The 13,305-nt window shown below is 39.4% G+C and overlaps 1 protein-coding gene and 1 long non-coding RNA gene across 4 annotated transcripts in view; one reads left to right on the plus strand and one right to left on the minus strand.

Moving 5' to 3' along the window:
• The window catches only part of LOC146582770 (protein MTSS 2-like), a 78,458-nt gene that overhangs the window by 31,500 nt on the left and 33,653 nt on the right, over window positions 1-13,305 (minus strand). The gene's annotated exons all lie outside the window — the stretch shown is intronic.
• Window positions 1,558-3,068, plus strand: LOC146582771 (uncharacterized). The gene is made up of 3 exons (XR_014893070.1): window positions 1,558-1,693; window positions 2,728-2,833; window positions 2,987-3,068. It is a non-coding gene; the product is annotated as an uncharacterized LOC146582771 (long non-coding RNA).

A 13,305-nucleotide genomic window follows, 5' to 3' on the forward strand; every position in this document is an offset into this window, starting at 1 on the left:
GACTCAGGCTCAGTATGCATGTAAGCATGCAGTATGCAAGTGATGACTATCAGCACCCAAGTGCTTCCTCAACCACGGATGCCTCTGTAATTATGTTTCTGTTAAGGAATTCACAAATCTGTAGGGACAGTGTGTCACTGCTTCACTAATTAAGCCACAAAATGACAATAAAAATGGAAAAATAAATGAAAAAAATCATTTCAAATCAGCAGTCATGCTTGAATGCAGTACGAGGTATCCAGACCTACGATGAGTACTTCCTAAATGTGACATGAAGAGGTTCCTTATAAGTATTTATATGTGATTAATTGGAAGTAAGAGACTTGCGACTTTGAAAGAATGACCCTGAGGTCAGAAGAACTGGAGAAACCCACAGAGAGAGGCTAATGAATGGTAACTTCTGGTAGCTGCTGTTATTGTGTATATATTTATTTATATTTAGATTTCTTCATACATTCTTATATAGTTCTATATTGTGTATTGTGTATTTTGTTGTACAGTTATTTTATTTTCAACTTTAATTTATATATTTTATCTTATTCTTCCCAGTTAAATTTACCCTTCATTCTAATTTGTGTTGTACAGTTATTTCATTTTTAACCTTAATTTATATTTTATTCCTTCCTAGTTAAATTTACCCTTTTTAATTTTTCATATTTATTTCCTATCTTATTCATAGCCTTTCCTTTTTTGTTTTCTTTAGGTCACGAGCAGTTGTCCAAGCATTTCACTACATATCGTACTGTGTATGACTGTGTACGTGACAAATAAAATTTGAATTTGAATTTAACCTTGTACTTTCTCAGATCTAAAAATAATTTAACTTTTATACAATTAAAAATTAGAAACCTGTTATTTTATTATTTTATTACTATCCACAGCAAGCAGGTTACTTACATTTGGTTTGTTAGTACAGTAACCAGTCAAACTAAAGAACTGACTAGTCTGCTGATATGGCCTCTGGGGTTCAGGGTTCCAGAGTAACCAAATGATAAATGGGGCCGGACTTCCTGTTCAGTTACAAATGCAGATAAAAAAGTAATAGTTTCAAGATTGCATTTGGACGAGCTTCTCTCTTTTATCTCAGTGCATTTTCCCTGAATGCAACCAAATCCTGTTCATACACGATTGTTCCCAGGAGCAAAATATTGCTCTTTGCATACAGATTTAGTTTATTCATACGCAGCTAACTATTTATAGAGAGCGGTGATATCCTGCCGCCTGATTGTTAATCATTACAAAAAGTAATAATTAACAATATACACATATATATGTATGTGTGTGTGTGTGTGTGTGTGTGTGTGTGTGTGTGTAATGTAAATGAGTGTTGAATGACAATTAATGTTCTTTATATAACTCCTATATTTTTGTGCTTAAAACCTTGAATGGAGCTGATGATATGTATTCACACTTGAGGCAAAGTGAGCGCCTCCCTTGTAAATGGCAAAGTAACTGATCTTTATCACCTAGCAACTGACTTAACTGACAGGGTTGCTACGGTTTCCATGACAGCACAGATCTTGGCCTGTTGCTAAGGTCAAACTGTCTGCTGCTACGGAAGCGATTGTCTGAACTGCACTGCAAGAGAGAGAGACAGGAGAACAGAGTGGGAATACCAAACAGACACACAGACTGCAGTCACTCACTGGCACACAGTAACATCACTGTGAACACCGGAAAAGCGCTCAAAGCGGTGGGAACGGGAAGCGACACACCAGCACAAACATCGTTATTACATTAACTCGTTATTAGGGTTACCCCTGTTTTGTTAAGGAATGTGTCTGTACAGAGTGGAACAGAAATTGTATCACAACTGTTTTAGTTTTCAAATATAAGAGTTTATTTTCACAATCAAATAACCTTAACCCGTCACTGGTGATGGTTAGCATTTATAGCAAGGATGGGCAACTCCAGGCCTCTCTCACCCATCTCACCCTGGGTCAACACACCTGAATCAAATGATTAGTTCATTACCAGGCCTCTGGAGAACTTCAAGACATGTTCAGGAGGTAATTTAGCCATTTAAATCAGCTGTGTTAGATGAAGGATACATCTAAAACCTGCAGGACACCGGCCCTTGAGGCCTGGAGTTGCCCACCCCTGGTTTAAAGGGTAAATTAGGTTGGGGTTTAAAGGGTTAATATCCCTGTAGCTACAGTTTTTTTTTTTGACAATAATACTGTCATTCTAGACTTCGGTTGTAACTTCGGTTGTAACTGTAACTTCGGTCGTTGCTGTGCTTTTTGGAAGTCGAATTTCCCAGAGGAACCCACCCGAGGGATTAATAAAGTTCTATCTTATCTTATCTTATCTTATCTTATCTTATCTTAGATTTATATCAACTGGAAGAAAAAGAAATTCAGCAAGGCTTGATAAAGACTATAGCAACAAACAAATAATGAAACTATAGAAATATATCAATGCTTACCGCTATAAACACATAAAATTTTCCAGAGACGTTAAAGAAAGGTCTTTATAAAATGCAAACCCTTTAAAAGTATAACATTATTACTTATAAGCCATTTTACCTCTGCAGGTACAATGAGGTACTTTCTTTCAAAGTGTGGGTATATTTTCTAACTCCATTCATTGCATAAGATGGTAAATATACTGGCAGTTATAAGGTGCTTTCTAGTCTTCTTGATCCTTCATAAAGCTTTGAACTGTATGTGCCATTTAGCCATTCACGCACAAGTCATACAACACTTTATTGTATTCACACAAAAGGCAGGTGGAAGGACACTTCCAGTCAGGCAGAGATGGGAACTGAAACCCCCAACCTCCCCACTGTAGAAACACACTCTTCCTCTTGGCCACTAAGCCCCATCTTGGAGTAATTGCAACTAATTCACTTGCACGTGCACACACACACACACACTGTACATGCTGCTGTACACTGTTTCCTTCCCAGGAAAATCACTTCTTCTGCTCTGTAATGATAGCATCTCTCTCTCTCTGCTTCCCTTTTCTCTGGTTCTTTGCCTAGGGCATCTCTGGCCTTCCCACCAGTGCATCTCCATGGCAACTATTATCTGTACTTTTGCAGAGGGATTCATCAGTCTCTGGGTTTTCATTTGCTGTGCAATGCAAGCAAACCTGCAACTGTAATAAAGTGAATGGTAGTGATTGCTATGTATCTGTTTTACTTGGATAAATGCATCCAGCAGGCGTATTCACATCTTTCATGTTATGTGTGTATGCACTGGGTGTAGGCCTTTTTTCAGTTTCATATCAGGTGACAGGACTAAATGACAACTGTGTTTGGATTCTTCACAGTCAAATGGAAACACACACATAAAGACACACAGATGCATACACACAGAGACACAACTATATATGAAGCAAATGGTTTATTAGTTGTTCATTACTCACAATTAGTTCTTAGTGAGCTGAGGTTATGGTTGCATAATTACTCTTAAATTAACATCCTGCCACATGTCAGTCACTGGTATCTTTTGCTCCCACTGGTATCTGCTTCAATTGCTTGTGTTTCAGGTCCAATTAGTTTAATGACTTAGAACGACTATAATTATCTCACCGGTCATTACTAAAAGTTGCCACTCTAAGTCACAGCTTACACACGCACATTATTGTTTTGTTTAGTGTCGTTTTCACCTAAAAACAGCTGGTGACACACAAACTTGCAAAGAAAAATAAGAACATGAGTTATGATTAGTATTTGGTATTTAAACTTTTCTTAATGCTATCAGTACATCGTACTCTGTTCTCATCAACACTGTGTTTCTTGGGCCGAGTATGGCGCAGATTTAATGGATGGAAAAATACAACTGCTAAGCAAAATAGTTCTTCATATTATGGTGACATCTCCACCTTGACTACAGCTGATTGGTATGAAGGGGTCAAAGATGTGGGAAGAAAAAGTCTCTGGCGCCATTACACAGTGAACAAAAGTCACGTTAGACCCATGAATTGTCAATGCCATATCATATTCTGAGCATACCATCAAAGTTCCTTAATAGCTCATCAGCTCACGCTTTCTTGTTTTTGGTTTTTGTGAGTCTGAGGCCACTGCAGCTTTACAATTTCTGCCCTGTCCTGATAGGACCGTGAGCTGACTTCTCCAGTTTAAGGCCATTTACTTCAAGGCTGGACATGCTGTGTAACATAATACACAGCTTGTTGTCTTTATTATCTGGCTTCCAGATAGCAGATAAAGTTGAGCCTAATCTGGGCTGCTTTTGGGAATAAAGGCTCAGTTATAGGTTTGGTAACTGGTGTGCTGGCCAGATGTGGCCCAAGACACACCAGCCCATATATGGTAGACCTGTCACTGGGCTGAGGCAGCCAGACTCACTCTGAGTCAGTACCATCAGTAAAGACCAAATGTTGCCCACAAGAAACCTGCAGATGTGGGACACATTTGGACCAAACATTCATTTTTATCTGAGTCTAGTCCAGCAGTTTCGGAAACGCACCAGCTGGCACCAGTAATTATGCCACGCATACCTGCAATATGATAATATGTTTCAACATTGCAGACTTTGTTTTCTGGCTCTGCTGTTAAGAGACGCAGACTGTCAAATATTACACAAGCAGCTAAAGACTTTTTAGCTGCTTCTGGTACTTTAATGAAGAACGAATCCTCCACATTTAGTCACAAGCAGCCCACATCCAAAACAAACAACTGCCTGCTGCTCCCATTCACTAATACATCATCTATTATGTGAGCCGTTTGGTTTGAAAACACTTAAAAAGGCAACTGCATCACTGAAACTTTTAGGGACTCTCATAAACTATACGCAATCCCTTAACCTTAGCTAGGTTGTACAAATGAAAACCAGTCAGAATGAGAAAAAAACCCCCATTTAGTTCACATTTCACATAATGTAATCTGAGAGAAAGGTTGTATTTGATTAGAGATCATTGCAGTTTTTATAATTATTTCCTAACTTTTTATTCCCTTAATGATAAGGGAATAAAAAGACATAATAAGACGTGTAAAGCGAGGAAAGCTGACACACTTATAGTCTGTTAAATTTAACCCGGCCAAGTGTTGTTAGTTATGCTGTAAATCCACTAAAGGCCACAGTCCATTAGCAGATTGCACATCCAAAGACACTGTCAGTAACCCTGACTTAGCTCAAAGGGTCAGCCACACATGAAGATGAAACACATAAACACATAAATATGACAACAAGGACTGAAGAAGAAAGACAATAAAAAAGCAATGCAATAGGTGATATACAGACGAAAAGGAATGTGCAGGATGACGATGCGTTTGTGTCTCAGGTGGCAAAACACAGAGGCAGGGTTAATGCTAGAGCAGGTGAGGCTGTGGTTGCCAGGGTTACAGACGTCTGCAGCATCCGCCCATCTGTTCCCCTGACAGCAGCATCTCTTCAGTGACACAGCAACAATAAGAGGGAGAGGTGAAAGAGATAAACTCAAAGGCAGAAAGGAAGGAGGAGACAAAGATAGATGGAGACAGATTAAAGAGAGGAAGATGGGAAGAGAGTCTGCAGTAGTAGCACCGGCTGATAAAGCAGAATTATTCATGAGGCCTAGATTCTCCTCTCACCATGAAACCAAGACAGAGATTGTGCTTTCCAGACAACTAGACAGCCCTGGCCAAAACAAACCACCTCTGAGACAACAGCATCTACATTATGTTCCAGTGTAAATCCTGTGCCGCAAATCTCCAATACAGCATGCTGAAGGAATGCATTACAGCATGAAACATTATACTTAAGCAATAAACCACAAGAGGCCGTGGTTTGGAAAGATCCTGACTGAGAAGAACACTGGTGGTAACGGTGTTAAGGCTCATTTGCCTTACTGGTCAATAACATGAAGATGTGATGATGTTCTTCACTGAGTGAATGCATTTAATCCATTCACTCAGTGAAGCATGGTACCTCAGGGTAGCCGTTGAATGGATTTGAACCCTCAACCTTCCGATCATGGGGTCACCACTCTACCCTACTGAGCTATCCCTGCCCCATATTATTAACATAGATAATAATGTGGTGGTTTGTTGGGAACGCGTAAATATGATGAAAACCAACTATATCCACTTCACACACTCAGCTAATGTTGCACAGTATCACGACACTATAACTGCGTGTTTTTACAGCCAGTGGATCAATTTTAAATGAAGTCACAGTGGCTGTGTTTACCTGTGCTTTTTGTGTAGATCAAAGGCAGGAGCAGTTAAGGTCACAAGAATTAGAGCCAAGCACTTCAGTAGAAACAAAGAAATGTCTCACATATTTGAAATACAGTAGTTCAGTGATTTAAGCTGTTACTTCTGCTGAGCTCCTTTGGGAACAAGTCAACAAGCCGTACAAAGATCTTGAAATGTCTTAATGACTGCTCTCCGTGTTTTTTATCTTTATGTGGCCATAAAAAACTTTAAAACACATTTAACTCTGCATACATCAAGCTGCTTTGGGTGTTTTATTTTCTGGGGTTGCTTCAAGTTTCTCTTTATTCAGTACCATTAACAGCCAAATCACAGCAAGTGCATCAAGGTGCTTTATGTGCCAGTGGTCCTTATTTTAAATACTAAATATGAGTAACTGTTTTCCGTTACAGTTACCATTTAAAAAGGTGATCATTAGAATACAGTCTTTTCCTGTTTCATATGTTAGGCTATCCCCTCTCTATCGGGCAGGAATGCATTTCTTACTTGGAAATTCTGACACCACTTCACATTTAAAGAAGAAAGGGATGGGTGAAATCTAACAGTGTAGTGCAAACTCTGTTTGCCACCAATCAAGCTGCTCTCAGCGTCAAAAGACTCCACCTGCAACCTAAAGAAACATCTGGAAACAAGTTCTTTTTTAAAAACTAATGTTAGCCTGCTGCAACTACCTTGTTTTAGTTGTGGCAACTACCTGGGTTATGTGCAACTTCAGTATCTTTGATGTACTATTGCTATTACTGAAGGATACTTCCCTCCGAGCTAACATTGTTAGCTAGGGTTACCTGAGGTTAGTTCATAGGCTCGTAGACTTGATGGATAGTATTAACAACCTGCTAGCTGCAAATAACCATGTGCAGTTCTGAAAGTCTATGAACTAACCTCAGCTAACGCCAGCTAACAATGTTAGCTCGATGGCAAGTAGCCTTCAGTAATAGTAATAAATCACACAGCAATAGTGCAGTACACAGCAATTTATGTTGTTAAAAAGCATGACAATATAATTAGTAATCCAAAGTATTCAGAATACATTACTCAAATTGAGTAACTTAATGGAATATGTTACAAACTACATTTTGGGGCATGTATTTTGTAATCTGTGGTGGAATACATTTTAAAAGTAACCTTCCCAACACTGTTTATAGAGAAACCCAAACATTAAACACCCTCTATGAGCAACTACTTGGCAACAGTGGGAAAGAATAAAAAACCCTTTTAACAAGATAAAAATCTCTAACAGAAGCAAACTCAGGAAAGGGCAGCCATGAGCAGCTGGCGCTGTGGTGAAAGAGAAGAAAGCAGAGGGAGAAATGACAAAAGACACAATGATGGTAGAATATGAATCTGTTTACCCTTACACCAAGATTGGGATCCCATCATCTATCCAAAATTTGACCTCATCTTTTTGTTACGCCGCAGTCTGATTCAAATAAGGACACATTAGCATTTATGTGATAGGATACTACACCAACAACATGCTTGCATGGTATGATTACCTCACAACGAGAGGACCCTGGGTTTGAATCTGTTGTCTTTCTGTGTGAAATTAGCAAGTTCTCCATGTGCCTGCGTGGGTGGTCACTGGGTACTCTGGCTTCCTCCCACAAAGACATAACTAGGTTAACTGGCGATTCTAAATTGGCCATAGGTGTGAATGTGAGTGTGAATGAGTTGTCTCTATGTGTTAGCCCTGTGACAGACTGATGACCTTTCCAGAGTGTATCCCGGCTCATGTCCGGTGACAGCTGAGATAGTTTCCAGCCCCACCGTGAAACCTGAACTGGATAAGCAGCAGAAAATCATTGAATGAGTTACTTTTATTAATTGTGTAAATAAAATGTTAATTTTAAGGATGGTATTGGTTCACTGTAGAAGGTCCTGCTCGCCACACAGAGATAGAGGTCTCTTTTTCTTCACTTCATTTCCCCCCCAGTGGTCCCCCTTGGCAAGACTGTTTAATATGGTAATGATTTTAATAAATGTGAGCACAAGACAGAGGAAAACAACTGCCAACGAGTTGAAACATAAAGTTCTTATTTATTCCTGCATATACAATCTTTGTCATTCGTATAGTGTCTCTTTGTATGTCCCTCACGATTTCCCGTCGTCACCCCCGGGATGTGCCACTCCAGTACTTTTACTGGCCCCCATATGGCCATCCTTATGAAAAAATTCTGGAGGTGCCCCTTGGGACAGCCCTTCTGTCATGTTATGACATGATTTCAATTTGTAAGACTGGATATTTAATAAGTAATTAAAGTGCCCAGCTTATGAGCATTGTTACCTGATTCAAGCTCCACGTGGTTTGGTCAAACTCAAATTACGTGTCAGATAAAGTCAAGCTCAGCCTGGAACTGCAAGTCGTGCTGTCAGTCAGAAATGTTTTGACTTGACAGAAACTGTGACACGTACATTCTAGCTTTGACCTCTGACCCACTCTGGATTTATGACATCAGTCAGAAGGTCATGACAAGGTCACTTCCTGTCAAAACACATCTTTCCACCCTAACTGCAATAGCTATGATGACGGAAGACTAAGATAGGCGATCGCTGATGAACTGATGCACAAACTCAGACATTAGCTTAGTTTCCTTATATCTGTTGACTGGTTACTTATTAATGATTTCCAACAAATGTTTTATTTCCTTTGTGTTTTACATCCGAACTTTTAATTTCCTTAATGAGCCTAGTGGAAGACTGTGTCTCCTGAGCGAAGATCTTTTATCTGTTCCTTGACGATATTTGCTGTCTAACCTCTTAAGTTATAAAATGAACAGTCTGAGAAAATAAGATCAATACCCTCTTCTAAATCTTTTTCAAGACATACTTTTTCCCCACAGAGTCTTTCCTGCCTCATTTATTTTTATAATTTTTTATTGTTTCATTTTTGTGTTTGTTTTCATTTAAATGGTTCATGGCTGATGTGTTAAACTGTAAACTGCTCATTTTTTGGTGTCTTTTTGCTATAGTAGTTTGGTTTTAAAAGTATTAATAAATACAGATTATCAAATGTTAACAAAATAAAAAAAACAGTTTTAGAAACGGTATCATGCTCAAACCGGGTGCAGTTTAATGCTGCAGCTGCTTATCAGACGCCGTCCCCAGAGACGCATCAATCAGGACCCAGATGAGTGTCAGCTGAGACGAACCCGAGCAATCAATGTTCTGCTTGAGTCTAGCTGATTTTTACAGCAGTCATTGTCCTCCCCAGTTGCACGAGATTAAGAAATCATCATGAAGCGATGGCCGCAGAGCTCCTTTTCTGTTCAAGGAATTTCTATTAACTTGGTTTTATGTCCCGAAATGAGTAAGAGCACTAATTGTCCAGTCAGCTGGGATTAACTGTTGTTGTTCTGTTTCACAGAAAAAGCAAAAAAAAAAACAAAAACAAAAAAACTCACATGTCAACACAGTTCTGATGAATTTAGCTTATTCAGGCCTGATTAGGTAGAATTAATGCCTTATGCACTCAAATAGCCTTTACTATAATTAGCACATTCACCTTTTTCTGTATGTGATCTATAATTAAGCGCTTTCCACATGTCCTGCATCAGTCATGCTGTTGTTAATTTTGAAAAATGAAATAGGGTATGGCAGTCTGCCTGTGATAGTGGCTGACCTACTTGATTGACGAACCCCTGGCAACACAAGCAACTCTTCTGCATTACGTAGATGGAATTTATGGAATAAAAGTCACTTCTCCCATCATCAGTGGCGAAACTGTGCAAACCGTACTGATGACTGGTGGATAGGTGCCAGGAAAAATGACAAATGCAGCAGTTTCTAACATGCGACGAGATCGTGGAGGCTGTAGACAAACTGTGTAATGTAAGAGTTCAGATACAAAATGTACATGTGATTTGTACCTTTTTGGTTTTTCTTATCTAGTTGTTGAACCACGGTGGCACGGTGGTTATCACTGTTGCCTCACAGCAAGAAGGTCCTGAGTTCAATTCCACCATCAGGCCGGGGTCTTTCTGTGTGGAGTTTGCATGTTCTCCCCGTGTTTGCGGGGGTTCTCTCCGGGTACTCCGGCTTCCTCCCACCGTCCAAAGACATGCAGCTTGTGGGGATAGGTTAATTGGATAATCCAAATTGTCACTAGGTGTGAATGTGCGAGTGAATGTGAGTGTGAATGGTTGTCTGTCCCTGGATGGATGGATGGATAGTTGTTGAACCATATAGAGTTTATCAACTTATACTTCAAAAAATAGTTGCCTTGGAGCATGAAATGCATACGCTGAAAAAGCTATCCATGTCACTCATCTTAAGGGCATCACAACTGCAGAAATGCAGCTACAGCTGGGGAGTAATGTACTGTGCCATAAATAAAAGTCAAAGCCAAAGTGCATCTGTGTTCAACAAAGACAGGTCACAGGTTAGAGCCAGAAGCTTAGCTTAAAAGGAATAGGAGACAGCTCATGTGTCTATGTGCATTATTGCTGCAGAAATAAAAGGTTACATTTTTCCATCTCTATATCTCAGCTCTCTGTCTTAGTCTTCCTCTAAATTTTTCAGTAATACACATTAAACCCCCTCTTTCAGAGTTCTTGCTTCCTAACATGTGGGAATACACATTCAAACAACGTGACAGGTCAAAACACAGGTTTGAATGTGCAGAAGCAAGTAAACAAAATAATAGGCGATTTCTGTGTAGTCCAGCTGCACATTAATTCCCTTCTATCAAAGAAATATATTAACATGCATCACCTGAAACTGCAGTTTCTTTTATCTGTTTCCATCCCTGCCATTTGATCTCCTTTCTATGCGAAAAAAAAAGTCAAATATGAAGCATAATTAAGTTCCATTAACTGACCCTGAGAACTTGAAAAACTGACCTGAGTTCAGAACAGCCTGCAAGAAAGCAACCCTGCTCCAGGATTAGACACTACTTGGCAAAGAACCTTAGCATCAAAGAGCTCACTTCATGATCACAGAGGAAGTCCAACTTCCTTACTCAACAAACAGACATGCACAAATGTATACAGTAATTCGCAGCCCACAACCTTGGACCCAATAAAATGCAGGGCACAGTAGACCAGTGTACTGGTGCAATGGTTTAGAGAGGAGTCAGCTGGGCCTGGGAAAGCATGCACATTCTCTGGCTTTGATTACAGAGGCTTTAAATCTCTCTTACACACATATCCACAAGGACACACATGAGCATACGAACTAAAATACAGATACACACTCGCTCCCCAGAGACAAAGACAGGGTTGAACTAAAGGCCTCCAGACAGGGTATAGGCCTTTTTTACACAGAAATGGGGGGATGCTGCCAAAGGACAGTTTCTGATGCTAAAAATACCAACAGAGAAAGGGAAACTGGCCAAGTTAGCTAGCTTGAACCTACATTACACAATAATCAGTGGAAAAAAATGCAACGAGAAAAGAAGAAGAAAATGCAACTTAAAAGGCTTTCTGCTGTCTCTACCAATCAGTAAGAAGAGAAAAGCAAAGTTCAAAGTAATACAGGCTTTAAGCATACCCTCCATGACCTTCCTTCTAGCATCTGAACTGCTCCATGGGTTCCTTCTTCTCACAGATGTAGAAAAATTTAATATTTTTTCAGAAGTGAAATATCACTGAAGATGTGAATAAGCTTGGTGCTTTTTTAGCTAGTGTGCTAGAATGCTTTAGCTATTATTCTGTATTTGAATAAACAGTATGCAGTACATGTGATGGCGACCTCTCCAGGGTGGACCCCGCCTCTTGATTAAAAGCTGGGCAAGCTGCAACCCTAAAATGAATAAGAAGCTAAGCAAATGGATGGATGAAGTTGAATATTGAGACTGCACTTCGACACTCGATTCACTTTTCAGACCAACACAGCAAAAAGACGAAGGAAGCAAAGTGACTGCGTGTGCCTTTCACCTTTGAGTTAAGTTGCACATTATTAGATTTGATACATTCCTAAATGGAGTGAGGTTAAACAGCAAAAAAGCCTGATAAATTATTCAGAGGGAAAAAAAATAATCATCAAGTCTTCTGCTGATTTTCTCTTTGATATCTGTCTAAACAATTTCCATAAAAACAAGTTGTTTGATTAGGCACATGTCCGCACTTTTCAGTACACTTCTTTATTGCGGCAGTTGACATACACATGCGGGTGCAGCTTTTCGGCTACAGCCTACACACATCATCAACAACAACAGGACCTGATTCATTCTGGTTTAAGCAGCCGAGGCATGAATGGGGATGCCGTTTAGGTGCGTCCGCCTACCCGACGGCCGCGCCACAGACCACGCCCCACCACAGCTCTGCAGTCAAAAACAGGCTCACTGCAGCCACTAAGAGTAATTAGTATTAAACTCTCAATAAATATATATTTTTCACCTCTGTTCACAAGTTTCTGGATTTCTTTTTTTTTAAAAATAAAACTAAGACTGAAATGTATTTTTCCAATGTTCACATTCTGTTTAACTTGTTGCTTTTTTGAAGAAGTGGTGCAGACTAATGAAGCAGTCTAGTGACAAAAGTTACAAATAGTTGTTTGAAATGAAAGTTGTTTGTTTAAAACAAAAACTACTGAAGGATTGATTGTGAATGAGTTTATGATCTAAATAAAGCTGCAGCTAGGCCTTTCTGTCATTGTTTTGTTTAGATGGGGCGTGAAAATATTTCTTCCCGCCATGTGGGGAATGAAGTAAAGAGTTTGAGAAACACTGGATTAGGCACTTTATTTCAGCACAGTGCCAAATGATGTAGTCTTGCTCTGGTGTTAATTAATCCTTTCTGTATATAGAGTACTAATATATAAAATATAACAATTAAGCTAATAATTAAGCATTATTTATTTGTATGATAAGTTCATTTACATCCTTGACTACACATAATGCACGTATGTAACTCTTTAAATAGCTTATGTAGAAAAATAAGAATGTCCTCAACATTAAGTCAGCATTAATAAAAACTTGGCATACAGAAAAATACTATAAATCAGGTCTGTGGTCGGGTTTATTCAAACAGCCATCCCACTCGGTTATACACAAAACCTTGGATCCCTTCCACCTACAAGGTTGATGACCTCACTGGAAACCATCCTGTCCCTTGTCAGGGAAAAACAGAACATAATCACGCAGTAGCACTGCTGTTTCACATTCACTTTACTCGAATACAGAAACATGACACCTAATTAGGATC

Source organism: Mchenga conophoros, linkage group LG1, assembly GCF_057382185.1.
Source record: "Mchenga conophoros isolate Kocher_MC1m ecotype Shallow Benthic linkage group LG1, M_conophoros_male_GT1.1, whole genome shotgun sequence".
Lineage (NCBI taxonomy): Eukaryota > Metazoa > Chordata > Actinopteri > Cichliformes > Cichlidae > Mchenga > Mchenga conophoros.